The sequence below is a fragment of the Zalophus californianus genome, chromosome 12, assembly GCF_009762305.2.
Source record: "Zalophus californianus isolate mZalCal1 chromosome 12, mZalCal1.pri.v2, whole genome shotgun sequence".
Lineage (NCBI taxonomy): Eukaryota > Metazoa > Chordata > Mammalia > Carnivora > Otariidae > Zalophus > Zalophus californianus.
Genome location: NC_045606.1, coordinates 17692911 through 17708645, shown reverse-complemented (window position 1 = coordinate 17708645; position 15735 = coordinate 17692911). Strand labels below are relative to the sequence as shown.

General features: G+C 41.2%; 1 long non-coding RNA gene across 1 annotated transcript; it reads right to left on the bottom strand.

Moving 5' to 3' along the window:
• Window positions 1-5824: 5824 nt before the first annotated feature.
• LOC113911622 lies at window positions 5825-14294 on the bottom strand. The gene is made up of 3 exons (XR_003516556.1): window positions 14238-14294; window positions 13593-13683; window positions 5825-5883 (listed from the first exon to the last, which is right to left on the bottom strand). It is a non-coding gene; the product is annotated as an uncharacterized LOC113911622 (long non-coding RNA).
• Between the last annotated feature and the right edge of the window lie 1441 nt (window positions 14295-15735).

Genomic DNA, 15735 nt, shown 5'->3' with positions numbered 1-15735 from the left:
AAGTGATAATATTCATCTGACCAGTTTTCTCTTAAAGCCATTTCCGTGATGATGGGATTCAATTATATTTTTTATTTCAGTCACTCCTGATAAATAAGTTTGAAGAAATAAAAAAATATCTGAAATTTAAAAATAAAAAATAAGTAAAAGTGGAAAAAAAAAGAAATTAACCTATTTGCCAGCATTAAAGGTGATATCATCTCCTTACTCAGGAAATCAGTAATTTAAGGGTAATTAGAATTTATCCTCCATCATTGGAAGGAAGTATAGTGCATCCTCAGTTCACAAAGGGAAGTTTTTTAAAATGTCTTAAAACAGAAAGAAAGGCATGTCCAATAACGAATGAAGGAGGAATGACAGAAGTAGAAAATTACCCATATGACAAACTTCAATGAGATGTATTCAGGCAAGAATTATCAATAAATACTAAATTCAGTAAGTAAAAGTTTGAGGGGGAATAGAACATCTGCACAGTGCCAGATGACCTGGCAATGACAAAGGGAACACTTATTTGTACAATGGAAAAAATCTGACTGCCACCACCCTAACCTAGTGATCAAATTAGCATCACTAATGATGAAGCTTGAGAGACCACATGCCTCTTGAAATGATGCAGTTTGAACTATGCAGATCATCTATGTCATGTCCTTACCAAAAATATTTACTCTGACTCTACTGGTCTAGCATCTTCACATTGTTAATGTCATGAATAAAAGAGTCTATATTAAAAGAAACATAACAACCAACACATGATTTTATCGTAGTTGGATGAAACTGCTATAGAGGGTATTTTGGAGACAATGGAAATGTGTATTATAGATTAGTTAGCAAATGATATAAGAAAACTGTTCATCTTTTTGGGTGCAATATGGTATCATAATATAAGGAAATATTTTTTAGAAGATATTTGAATTGTTTGTAATGGAGCTGTCATAAGATTGCAAATTATTTTTTTTTAAGATTTTATTTATTTATTGACAGAGACACACCAAGAGAGGGAACACAAGCAGGGGGAGTGAGAGGGGGGAGAAGCAGGCTTCCCGTGGAGCAGGGAGCCTGATGTGGGGCTCAATCCCACATCATGATCCCTGGGATCATAACCTGAGCCAAAGGCAGACACTCAACCACTGAGCCACCCAGGTGCCCCAAGATTGCAAATTATTTTAAAATCGTTCAGCAAAAGTTTGCTGACAGCAAATAGAGTAAAATGGCAATGTTTTTTCTATGTTGAGTGATAGACATATGATTTACTATTCTTTCAACTCTTCTGTGCAACTGAAAATGTTTATAATAAAAATTTATAAGATTGTCATTTTATATCATCTACTTTTTAAAAACAATAAGGCATTGCCAAGCTTGTAGCTGGCCAATGGTCCTGCTGAGAAAAAACAAATGGGTAAACTTCAAAAATCCTCTAACGTGTAAAGGCATCAAAGAGTTGCTGATACAACCAAAATTAGAGGGCACAGGACTCTAGAGCAAGTGGAGACATGTGCTGACTTCAGCCTCTTTTGTTCTGGAGATATTTGCCAAATCTGGCTCAGGGCAAGAGGCTGTGCACCTGGACTTTGCCTAAGCACAAGGTCACTGCTGGAGGACAGAGACACCAGAGACCTTCAGTGGTCTCATGGAGAGACAAGACCGAAGACTTGAAGAGCTGATGGCCAGGTAGAAACAGAAGGGCAGAGAACTGAGCCTAATACAGGCTATTTTCTCCCCAAGACATTTATCAAATTCTGGAGCTGTTGAGGGCATTAAGCTAAAAGCCATGAAGAAACCTGCTGAAAAGCTGAGTGGGATTTTCTGCAGTGTCCCTGTGATGTGCATGAGGATTTCAAGTTCAAGACCACCAGGGGAAGGTACCCCAGCAAACATACGAGGCTCTCTGTTAAAAGATCATAAAAACTATCCTTTGGGTACAGAAGAAAATTAGAGGCGGACAGAACCTTTGATAAACTGCAACCAGTCTTAACTCCGCCTAATCCCTGACTGGATTAGAGGAATCAGCTATCACTCTTTCTGCTGATAGAGATAAAATGATAAAGCCTCTGAGAGAATTAATGTCATCTGGATCCTTTACAATGACTACCACAGCTCTCAGTGCCACATAAAGATGACAATATCCAGAAGCATAAAAGAAACATCCCTTTTTTGCCGCTTTAAGAGCAAGGGGAGAGTTGCCTGGGTGGTTCAGTTGGTTTAGCTGCAGACTCTTGGTTTTGGTCTCAGGGTCGTGGGATCCAGTGCCATGTGGGGCTCCGGGCTCAGTGCGGAGTCTGCTTGAGATTCTCTCTCCCTCTCTTTCTGCCCCTCCCCCCACTCATGCTCTCTAAATAAATAAATAATCTTAAGAAAAAAAAAGAGCAAGAGGAAACTTCCCCAAACTTAATCCTTTGATTTCTCCTCACATCTCCTTGCCAGTGCCTACACCAATCATTTGGTAAGGATGATGAAATGCTCGTCATTGGCTTAAACTGACTAAGGCTCATCATTCCCCCCTATTCCCAGTGCCCTGGAGAGGGACTCAGCCTCTTTAGAAAGACATGGACTCTTAGAGGAGGATGAACCCAATCAGGCTCTGTTAGCAAGAAAAGAGAGAATGACAATTGAGAAGGCAATCAACAATGTTGCCACATCATTTATCAGCCATTAGTATGGGACCTCACGCAAGCTATTCAATCTCTTTGGGCTACAATTTTCTAATCTGTAAAATTTAGATAATACCTCAAAAAGGCTGCTGTACATATTCAATAAAATTATATATATTTTAAAGATTTTATTTATTTGACAGAGAGATAGCGAGAGCAGGAACACAAGCAGGGGGAGTGGGAGAGGGAGAAACAGGCTTCCTGCTGAGCAGGGAGCCCGACGCGGGGCTCGATCCCAGGACCCTGGGATCATGACCTGAGCCGAAGGCAGACGCTTAATGACTGAGCCACCCAGGTGCCCCTATATATTTTTTTAATTACCAAATGTCTAGCTTATTTTTAGTGCTTCCATAGTGTTGGCTAATATTGTTTGCCATGGTTTTGAGTGCCTTCTTTAGACATCATCCAGCTGTCAGTGGTCTTTTTAAGCATGACACCCTAATCCCAACCCATATGTCAGGTGTGTGCCCAATGGCCCAGATAGTAGGACTGGTATCTACCTTGCTCTTGCTTCTCAACATGCTATTCTGACAGCTGGAGAGGCATCTCCAGGAAAGTGGGCCATCAGAGTGTGAATTGAGGCCCACAGGGAAGACAGTTCTTTCCCCGCCATCACTCTCTCCCTCTCTGGTCCCCAATTCTGCCTTTCACAGAGTATTAATTTATTACTTTTCAATTAATAAAATACAGGAATCAGAGGTAAGCCAGTGGATATAAGAACCACAGGACAAATGGCTCGTGTTCTAAGAGCTCCATTTTTACTGAAAGATTTGGGATGGGTGGGATGTAGAGTTAAATAATTTAATAAGATTTATACTCTAGGGCGCCTGGGTGGCTCAGTTGATTAAGCGTCTGCCTTGGGCTCAGGCCATGATCCCAGGGTGATGGGATTGAGCCCTGCATTGGGCTCCCTGCTCAGTGGAGAGCCTGCTTCTCCCTCTGCCTCTGCCCCTCCCCCTGCTTGTGCTCTCTGTCAAGTAAATAAATAAAATCTTTAAAAGACTTATAATCAAGTTTAATGAAAGTAACTTTAATACAAAAGAAAATGTGATATGGAGAACACAAAATTCTCATAGATTTTACAAACAATATACAAGATTTGAGGAAAATTTCTGTTTGGAGTGACTGACCACTTTCCTCTGCCTTTAGGGTCACTGTGTAGGAAAGGTTTTAGAGCATTGTGCTTCTAATTAAATGCATATTCTGGGCTTTTGCTTTTTAAGGCAAATACTAGGAATACTTACTGAGTTTAGTACATTTTTTTTTCTTTGAATAACAGGAGTGATGGGAAAGCCTGTTGGCAATGGATACCTGTGGGGGAGATGTCAATCCCTGAAGAGCTAGGACAAAGGTCTCAAATGAGGGAGAGAGGGAGGTAGACACTATTTTCTCTAGCGCCACTCTCAGAGGTTTAGTGAAATTTGACAAAGCAATAAAGGGTAGACGCTAAGCTGTTTTTATCACTTGGGGCAATGTGCTCTAAGTGTTGGTTCCTTCTATTGCCCAGTGGGCACAATGGCACCTCCTTTACTGTGCTCACAGTGAGAATCAAGTAAAGGAAGCTGATGTATGCAAAGTATTGAGGACAGTTCCCGGTGCAAAGTAAAGTGTTTAATAAATGTGACAACCTATAAGCATATTTTACCAAGGAAGGGTTCAAAAAGTTTCTTTTTGTAATTACTGAAACTCGTATCTATGAGCAAGGATTCTGTGATCACAAGGAATGTTATTTCTCCCTTACTGGGGGGGAGGGGCATGCCTGGTTGTGATAATTCTAACACCAGGGGCATGTTTTGTACAAGGAATTATCCCAAGATAATTCAGTCTTATCCTTGATCCTGTAACTAATTACTCTTGGTAACCTGCTCCGAAACAGGAGATGATGATTCCTTTACTAGTTAGTACAACCAAGTGAGCTGGATATAAGCAGGCTGGAGGCAACAAAGATAAATCAGACATAGACCCACTTTTAAAACAACTCATCCTCAAAAAAAAAAAAAAAAGCTAAAAAACAAAACAAAACAAAAACCCCCAACTCATCTGCCAGGAGGGGAGATCAGACTGTCAGTATCCATCATAGCAGGATAGAAAGTTCTAAGTGTCTCAAGGTTACAAAGAAAATACCATGAGAGTTACAAAGAAACCACATATTATACCCACTTCAAAACCAGATTAGTTACAAATAAAGGGGAACAAGATTTTTTTTTTTTTAAAGAATTTATTTATTTGTTTGTCAGGGCGGAGCAAGATGGCGGAGGAGTAGGAGACCTGGATTTCGTCTGGTCCCAGGAATTCAGCTGGATAGGGATCAAACCATTCTGAACACCTACGAACTCAACAGGAGATCGAAGAAGAGAGTAGCAACAACTCTCTGAACAGAGAAGCGACCACTTTCTGGAAGGGAGGACGTGCGGAGAAGTGAATCCGGTATCCGTTTTCACTCTCCTCCTCCAAAGCTATCCTCCCAATATTCGGGAGGATAGACGGTGGGGGAGGGGGCCTCTGTCCGCCACTTTTGGCAAGTGATAGAGACACGGAGCACAAAAGTGGAAATTTTAGAAGTCGGCTTCACTGAGGGACGTCGCTCCAGTGGCTAAGCGGGGGGTGGAACCCTCCCTGGGACAGTGTCGTCTCAGGACCCTCAGGGTCACAGAAAGACCAGGGGTGCCTGAGTGCGCCAGAGCTCCCAGGTATCGGAGCGGGGAAGCCGGCTGCAGAGACAGAGCCGAGGAGTGGGCTTTAAGCTCGGGGTGGCCATAAACTGTGATCCATAGCACAGTCGGGCCATGGCTCTTCCAGCAGGGACCGAACAAGTGGCAGATCCGGGGACACTCCCCTTCCTCCCCCAGGAGGAGCGGCATGGGAGCGCACCGCAGGGATCTGCTGGGTTTGGAGACTCAACACGGGGTCGTGTATCAGAGACAGAAATGCTTGGTCACAGGCCGGGTGAGCACGGAGTGCGGCCGGAGTCCAGGGAGATGGGAGTGACTGCTTTTCTCTGGGGGCGCACTGAGGAGTGGGGCCCCGAGTTCTTGGCTCCTCAGGGGCGGAGATTGGGAGGCCACTGTTTTCACTCTCCTCCTCCAAAGCTGTACAGAAAGCTTGCAGGGAACAAAAGCTCATGATCCTGGAGTCACGGGATTGAGTCCCACATCGGGCTCCCTGCTCGATGTGGAGTCTGCTTCTCCCTCTGACCCTCTTCCCTCTCGTGCTTTCTATCTCTCATTCTCTCTCTCTGAAATAAATAAATAAAATCTTTAAAAAAAAAAAAAATCTCCCGAGAGCAAACCCGAGCAGACTACTTACCCCGGACTGGCAAGGGCGGGGCAATTCCACCTCCGGCAAAGACATTTGGGAACCACAACAACAGGCCCCTCCCCCAGAAGATCAGCACGAACAGCCAGCCAAGACCAAGTTTACCGATCAATGAGAATGGCAGAACTCCAGCGCTACAGGAATACTGCACATAAAAGTCATGGCTTTTTTCCCATGATTCTTTAGTCTTTCAAAGTTAATTTTTCTTAACTGCTTTTTTTTTTAAATTTTTCTTTTTCCCTTTTTCAACCAACATCTTCTCAATCCCTTTTTTAAAAAACATTTTTAGAGTCATATTCTATCCCTTCATAGTAGTTACCCTTATTTTTGGCATATATATATAAGTTGTTCTCTCTTTAAAATTTTGAGATATAGTCTAACAGATCAAAATATACCCTACATCTCTAGTGTATGGCTTTGTTCTAGTCTCCTGCCTGATCACATTCTCTCCCTTTTTTTTTTTTAAATCTTCTTTTCTTTTTTCAAACAACTTCTTACCTTATCAATTCCGTTTATAAAATCTTTTATAATTTTCATCTTTACAGTCATACTCCATCCCTTCATCATATTAACCCTTACTTTTGTACATATATAAGTTTTTCCTTCTTTAAAATTTTGGGACGCACTTTTTTTCTAACAGAAAAAATACACCATAAAATCTAGTGTGTGGCACTGATCTATGCACCAGCCTGATCATATTTGCTCATATTCTGTTTTTATTTGTTTTGTTCTGTTGTTTGTTTTTATCTTTTTCTTTTTCTTTACCTTTTTTTCCTTTTTTTTATTTCTTTCCCTTTCTTTTCTCCTGGTTTCAGGTCTTTTCTGATTTGTTTAGTGTATATTTTCTGGGGACATTGTTACCCTGTTAGCATTTTGTTCTCTCATTCATCTACTCTCCTCTGGACAAAATGACAAGATGGAAAAAATCACCCCAACAAAAAGAACAAGAGGCAGTACTGACCGCCAGGGACCTACTCAATACGGACATTAGCACGATGGTGGACTAGAGTTCAGAATGATGATTTTAAAGATACTAGCTGGGCTTGAAAAACGAAAGGAATGTATTAGAGAAACCCTTTCTGGAGAAATAAAAGAACTAAAATCTAACCAAGCCGAAATCAAAAAGGCTATTAATGAGGTGCAATAAAAAATAGGGGCTCGGATTGCTGGGATAAATGAGGCAGAAGAGAGAATTAGCAACATAGAAGACCAAATGATGGAAAATAAAGAAGCTGAGAAAAAGAGAGATAAACAACTACTGGATTACAAGGGCAGAATTTGAGAGATAAGCGATACCATAAGACAAAACAACATTAGAATAATTGGGATCCCAGAAGAAGAAGAAAGAGAGAGGAGAAGAAGGTATATTGGAGCAAATAATAACAGAGAACTTCCCTAATTTGGGGAAGGAAACAGGCCTTAAAATCCAGGAGGTACAGAGAACCCCTCTCAAAATCAATGAAAATAGGTCAACACCTCGACATCTAATAGTAAAACTTATGAGTCTCAGAGACAAAGAGAAAATCCTGAAAGCAGCTCAGGAGAAGAGATATGTAACCTACAATGGTAGAAATATTAGATTGGCAACAGACCTATCCACAGAGACCTGGCAGGCCAGAAAGGACTGGCATGATATCTTCAGAGCACTAAACGAGAAAAATATGCAGCCAAGAATACTATATCCAGCTAGGCTGTCATTGAAAATAGAAGGAGAGATAAAAAGCTTCCAGAACAAACAAAAATTAAGGAATTTGCAAACACAAAACTAGCTCTTCAAGAAATATTGAAAGGGGTCCTCTAAGCAAAGAGAGAGCCTAAAAGCAACATAGACCAGAAAGGAACACAGACAATATACAGTAACAGTCACCTTACAGGCAATACAATGGCACTAAATTCATATCTTTCAATAGTTAGCCTGAATGTAAATGGGTTGAATGCCCCAATCAAAAGACACAGGCTATCAGATTGGATAAAAAAACAAGACCCATCAATATGCTGTCTGCAAGGGACTCATTTTAGACCCAAAGACACCCCCAGATTGAAAGTGAAGGGGTGGAAAACCACTTCCCATGCTAATGGACACCAAAAGAAAGCTGGGGTGGCAATCCTTATATCAGACAAATTAGATTTTAAACCAAAGACTGTAATAAGAGATGAGGAAGGACACTATATCCTACTTAAAGGAGCTATCCAACAAGAAGATCTAACAATTGTAAATATCTATGCCCCGAACATGGGAGCAGCCAATTATATAAGCCAATTAATAACAAAAGCAAAGAAACACATCGACAACAATACAATAATAGTGGGGGACTTTAACACCCCCTCACTGAAATGGACAGATCATCTAAGCAAAAGATCAACAAGGACATAAAGACTTTAAATGACACACTGGACCAAATGGACTTCACAGACATATTCAGAACATTCCATCCCAAAGCAACTGTATACACATTCTTCTCTAGTGCCCATGGAACATAGATCACATCCTAGGTCACAAATCAGGTCTCAACCGGTACCAAAAGATTGGGATTATTCCCTGCATATGTTCAGACCACAATGCTTTGAAACTAGAACTCAATCACAAGAAGAAAGTCGGAAAGAACTGAAATACATGGAGGCTAAAGAGTATCCTACTAAAGAATGAATGGGTCAACCAGGAAATTAAAGAAGAACTTAAAAAATTCATGGAAACCAATGAAAATGAAAACACAACTGTTCAAAATCTTTGGGATGCAGCAAAGGCAGTCCTAAGAGGAAAGTATATAGCAATACAAGCCTTTCTCAGGAAACAAGAAAGGTCTCAAATACATAACCTAACCCTACACCTAAAGGAGCTGGAGAAAGAATAGCAAATAAAGCCTAAACCCAGTGGGAAAAGAGAAATAATAAACATGAGAGCAGAAATCAATGAAATAGAAACCAAAAGAACAGTAGAACAGATCAATGGAACTCGGAGCTGGTTCTTTGAAAGAATTAACAAGGTTGATAAACCCCTGGCCAGACTGATCAAAAAGAAAAGAGAAATGACCCAAATCAACAAAATCATGAATGAAAGAGGAGAGATGACAACCAACGCCAAAGAAATACAATTATAAGAACATATTATGAGCAACTATATGCCAGCAGATTAGACAATCTGGAAGAAATGGATGCATTCCTAGAGATGTATCAACTACTAAAACTGAACCAGGAAGAAATAGAAAACCTGAACAGACCTATAACCACCAAGGAAATTGAAGCAGTCATCAAAAATCTCCCAACAAACAAAAGCCCAGGGCCTGATGGCTTCCCAGGGGAATTCTACCAAACATTTAAAGAAGAATTAATACCTATTCTTCTGAAACTGTTCCAAAAAATAGAAATGGAAGGAAAACTTCCAAACTCATTTTATGAGGCCACCATTACCTTGCCCCCCAAACCAGACAAAGACCCCATCAAAAAGGAGAATTTTACAGACCAATATCCTTGATGAACATAGATGCAAAAATTCTCACCGAAATACTAGCCAGTAGGATCCAACAGTACATTAAAAGGATTATTCACCACGACCAAGTGGGATTTATGCCTGGGCTGCAAGGTTGGTTCAACTTCCGCAAATCAGTCAATGTGATACAATACATTAATAAAAGAAAGAACAAGAACCATATGATCCTCTCAATAGATGCAGAAAAAGCATTTCACAAAGTACAGCATCCTTTCTTGATCAAAACTCTTCAGAGTATAGGGACAGAGGGCACATACCTCAATATCATAAAAGCCATCTATGAAAAACCCACAGCGAATATCATTCTCAATGGGAAAAAACTGAGAGCTTTCCCCCTAAGGTCAGGAACATGGCAGGAATGTCCACTATCATCACTGGTATTTAACATAGTATTAGAAGTCCTAGCGACAGCAATCAGACAACAAAAAGAAATCAAAGGCATCCAAATTGGCAAAGAAGTCAAACTCTTCATTGTTTGCAGATGATATGATACTTTATGTGGAAAACCCAAAAGACTCCACCCCAAAACTGCTAGAACTCATACAGGAACTCAGTAAAGTGACAGGATATAAAATCAGTGCACAGAAATCAGTGGCATTCCTATACACCAACAAGACAGAAGAAAGAGAAATTAAGGAGTCAATCCCATTTACAATTGCACCCCAAACCATAAGATACCTAGGAATAAATCTCACCAAAGAGGCAAAGGATATGTACTGAGAAAACCATAAAATACTCATGAAAGAAACTGAGGAAGACACAAAGAAATGGAAAAACGTTCCATGCTCATGGATTGGAAGAACAAACATTGTGAAGATGTCAATGCTACCTAGAGCAATCTACACATTCAATGCAATCCCTATCAAAATACCATCCACTTTTTTCAAAGAAATGGAACACATAATCCTAAAATTTGTTTTGAAAGAATTAACCAGAAAAGACCTCGAATAGCCAGAGGAATGTTGAAAAAGAAAAGCAAAGCTGGTGGCATCACAATTCCGGACTTCCAGCTCTATGACAAAGCTGTCATCATCAAGACAGTATGTTACTGGCACAAAAACAGACAAATAGATCAATGGAACAGAACAGAGAGCCCAGAAATGGACCCTCAACTCTATGGTCAACTCATCTTTGACAAAGCAGGAAAGAATGTCCAATGGAAAAAAGACAGTCTCTTCAACAAATGGTGTTGGGAAAATTGGGCAGCCACATGCAGAAGAATGGAACTGGACCATTTCCTTACACCACACACAAAAATAGACTCCAAATGGTTGAAAGACCTAAATGTGAAACAGGAGTCCATCAACATCCTAAAGGAGAACACAGGCAGCAACCTCTTCGACCTTAGCTGCAGCAACTTCTTCCTAGAAACATCGCCAAAGATGAGGGAAGCAAGGGCAAAAATGAACTCTTGGGATTTCATCAAGATAAAAAGCTTTTGCACAGCGGGCGCCTGGGTGGCTCAGTTGGTTAAGCAACTGCCTTCGGCTCAGGTCATGATCCTGGAGTCCCAGGATCGAGTCCCACATCAGGCTCCCTGCTCAGCAGGAAGTATGCTTCTCCCTCTGACCCTCTTCCTTCTCGTGCTCTCTATCTCTCATTCTCTCTCTCTCAAATAAATAAATAAAATCTTTAAAAAAAAAAAAAAAGCTTTTGCACAGCAAAAGAAACAGTCCACAAAACCAAAAGACAACCGACAGAATGGGAGAAGATATTTGCAAATGACATATCAGATAAAGGGCTAGTATCTAAAATCTATAAAGAACTTCTTAAACTCAACACCCAAAGAACAAATGATCCAATCAAGAAATGGGCAGAAGACATGAACAGACATTTTTCCAAAGAAGACATCCAAGTGGCCAACAGACACATGAAAAAATGCTCAACATCGCTTGGCATCAGGGAAATCCAAATCAAAACGTCAATGAGATACCACCTCACACCCGTCAGAATGGCTAAAATTAACAAGTCAGGAAATGAGAGATGTTGGCAGGGATGCAGAGAAAGGGGAACCCTCCTACACTGTTGGTGGGACTGCAAGCTGGTGCAGCCACTCTGGAAAACAGTATGGAGGTTCTTCAAAAAGTTGAAAATAGAGCTGCTGTACAACCCAGCAATTGCACTACTGGGTATTTACCCCAACGATACAAATGTAGGGATCCGAAAGGGTACGTGCACCCCGATGTTTGTAGCAGCAATGTCCACAATAGCCAAACTGTGGAAAGAGCCATGAATTCCATCAACAGATGAATGGATAAAGAAGAGGTGGTATATATATACAATGGAATATTATGCAGCCATCAAAAAGAATGATATCTTGCCATTTGCAACGACGTGGTTGGAACTGGAGGGTATTATGCTGAGCGAAATAAGTCAATCAGAGAAAGACATGTATAATATGACCTCACTGATGTGAGGAATTCTTAATCTAAGGAAAGAAACTGAGGGCTGCTGGAGTGGTGGGGGTGGGAGGGATGGGGTGGCTGGGTGATAGACATTGGGGAGGGTATATGCTATGGTGAACGCTGTGAAGTGTGCAAGACTGTTGAATCACAGGTCTGTACCTCTGAAACAAATAATACATTATGTGTTAAAAAAAAAAGAAGATAGCAGGAAGGGAAGAATGAAGGGAGGGAAATTGGAGTGGGAGACGAACCATGAGAGACGATGGACTCTGAAAAACAAACTGAGGCTTCTAGAGGGGAGGGGGTGGGGGGATGGGTTAGCCTGGTGATGGGTATTAAAGAGGGCACGTCCTGCATGGAGCACTGGGTGTTATGCACAAACAATGAATCATGGAACACTACATCAAAAACTAATGATGTAATGTATGGTTTAACATAATAAAAAAAATCTTTAAAAAAATTTACTTGTCAGAGAGAGAGAGAGAGTGCATAAGGAAGGGGAGTGGCAGACAGAGAGCCCGACGCTGGGCTCCATCCCAGGACTCTGGGACCATGACCTGAGCCAAAGGCAGACGCCTAATCCACTGAGCTACACAGGCATCCTGGGGAACAAGATTTAAAGGAGGAATATTTTCGCCAAACTATTATATTTGCAAGAAATAGACACTCATTTGGTTTAATACACTAAGGCTGCTGTCTTGAAATTCTTAATAATTATTGAACAAGGAATCTCACATTTTCACTTTTCACTGGGCCCTGCAAATTATGTATTTCCTTGATGGGGCCAGGAAAGTAGGCTGGGGATAGGATAGGATTCAGTATCTATCAGAGTAGAGGGGCAAAGCAGTTGCTCTCAGGGCCTTGGGCTCCTCCATGTCTGCCTACTATTCCTGCTACCAACAGGGAATTACCTCACAATTTACTGCATTTATCTTCTGGATTTTGCTTAATTATGGCTTTTGCTTGCTGGTGACTTCTCAAGGACCAATTGCCTCATGGCCCCTTTGCCTGCCTTCTACGAACTGTGCAGCTATTTCTTTAGCTTACACAAACCTGCCTAACAGAGAATGTGATCTATCACTCACTTAGTCCTTCCAACAGCCCTCTAAGGAAGATATTGCCATTACCTCCAGTTTACACGAGGACCCCTGAATTATTATACAATAACGGTAAAAGCCACACCATACCTAGGAACAGAGAGTGCTCTCAGAGCACATATAAATACTTGAACAACTAGAAATTTGGTGGCTATATTTATGATTTCCAGGAGGAAGTAACTGAGTTGAGGCTTTGAAGATCAGAAGGGTTTTTTTTTTTTTTTTTTAGGCTAAGAAAGGCAGGAAAAGGGAACAGCATTAGCAAAGGCATAGAGAAACAGAATGTGTTTCTTCTGGACCAGACACATCTACTGGGGCTGAACCTAGAGTTCCCAGGAGGTAGTCTCTGAGGAAGGGGTGGTGTGGGTAAAGAAACTGGGGATATAACTTGAGGTCATGCATACGCATTTGGATTATACCATAGAGTACCATAAGGTATTAGATAGTGGGGGGGAAGAGTGACATGAGCAATTGTTTTTAAAAGAAAACTTTGGCATAAGAATGGAGGATCTGGGGGTGGGGGGAAGCAGGGTTGAGGCCAGGAAGCAAAGGATAAAGGGAGAGGCAGTAATGGTTTCAATGGTTTGAACTGGTGCAGTGAGGAAATTGATGCAACATGCACTCCAAGGGGAACACGGACCGAAGTTACTGAGCCCTTGCGAAGGTGTGAAGGCAGAATTCAAAGTGTTCAGAATGGAGGGGAGGCTCCATGGGCAAGGGTCAATGGTGACCTGGAAAAGAGAGTAATTAAAAATCAGTGTTTTTTCATGTTAATGACCCTCAAAGAATCCTAATCAAAATGCTCTGCTTCGGCTGATGGGACAAGCACCAAGGAGTAGTGAGGCCTGGGAGAAGTTGAAAAGGAGTTTAATTCCTCCAGGCTGTCAGAGCTAGGGAAGAGGTTGAGTAGGCAAGGGACCAGTATGGTTGTCAACAACTTCTCGGCATTTTCTCTGGCTTCCCTGCTGTCTAGAGACTAGAATCTCTCACAACACCCGTGTTCCAGGTACACTGCACTTCACCATCATGATAAATTAAATACCTTTCCAGTTTTGATTATCTTCATGCTCACAGCAGACTACAGTGTGCAAAGTACAAAGTTAGCCAGTTTGACTTACGAGAGGCTGGGACATCCTGTTCCATAAACATCTGTCATGAGACCAAAATAACCCGTGTCTTTAGTGGCCAAATTTTAACAGCTATAAACTGCTTCCTGCTTTTAGTACAGAATCACTGACAAAATTCTTATTTTTGGGGGGCCCCACTTTTTAAAATAAAGGTGCACCTGGGTGGCTCAGTTGGTTAAGGATTTAACTCTTGATTTCAGCTCAGGTCAGGATTTCAGCGTTGTGAGATCGAGCCCCACACTGGGCTCCGTGCTCAGTGGGGAGTCTGCTTCTCTCTGTCTAAAATAAAGCTTTTAAAAAATAAAAACATTTTTAAAAATACAAATAAGTGTTTTATAGAAAATACAAATATGTGTGAAGAAGAAATTAAGTCATCTACAATATCATCACCTAGTGTAAACCACCACTACCATGTTACAACCAGCCTTCTCCATACACACATTTTTCTTATATCTTGCAGTCATATACTCTATACTATTTCACAACTTTTTTCTTACCAATATTTTATGTCTCCATTAACAAGACAATGAATATGATTTTACATTATTCTTAATTGTAGAACATCCTCAAATGTAAATGTTAAAAGGGATTTTTTAAAAGTAATCTCTATCCCCAATGTGGGACTCAAATTCACGACCCCAAGATCAAGAGTGGCACACCCTAAAAGGAATTGTTTTTTTAAAGATTTTATTTATTTATTTGACAGAGAGAGACACAGTGGGAGAGGGAACACAAGCAGGGGGAGAGGGAGAAGCAGGCTTCCTGCGGAGCAGGGAGCCCCATGCGGGGCTCAATCCCAGGACCCTGGGATCATGACCTGAGCCGAAGGCAGATGCTTAACGACTGAGCCACCCAGGTGCCTTAAAAGTAATTGTTTTAATCTGGTTGTATTTATACTTCTTCTACCTTATATTTGATTTTCTATATTCTCACCCTCTTAAGTCCTCCATGTCAGTCAATCTTGTGCTTCTATTTGCCCAGGTCAATAGGATCTGTATGTTTCATACATGGGCCAGTGCTTACTGCTCATTAAGAAAGTCCAGTCTCACATCAGCCTATACTCTGATGCTCCCCTCCTCAGACTTGCTGCCACCTGGCTCACTTCCCAAGACTCTCCTAGCTCTGCCTGCAGAACATGTTCAGTTACCTCGCATTTTTAAGAAAGGTAGCTTGCTATGGAGATCATGGCGTTCTATTCACCTAAGGCCCAACACAGAGGAAAACCTTCCTTTCCCAGGCCATACCTTTAAGTGTAATCTTTCCCAACCATCTTGCAAATACCTTCTTCTGGAGAAGGAGAGGAGAGAAAAGGAGAGGGGTGGGGGGAAGGAGGAAGACAGAGGAATGATGGCTGGCTAGTTCATTGCAAATTCATTGAAACAGAACATAAACACCAAGGCCTACTGGTGCTCAATCTATAATATCAGCCTTATTTTATACCAAACCCAGCTCTATTTGTCTTTAGTTTCAAGTCTTTAATCTTGGGGAAATGAGAGCATAAAAGCCCTGTGATGTTAAGTGTTAGATAACTTTTTATCTAACAGTGTTAGACACTTTTTTATCAGCAATTCACTGATATCTTAGGATTGATGCCAGTAGGTTAGGAGAGGCACTAAAGAGAGAAAGGCTATCTGACATCACCAAGTTGTGGAAGGA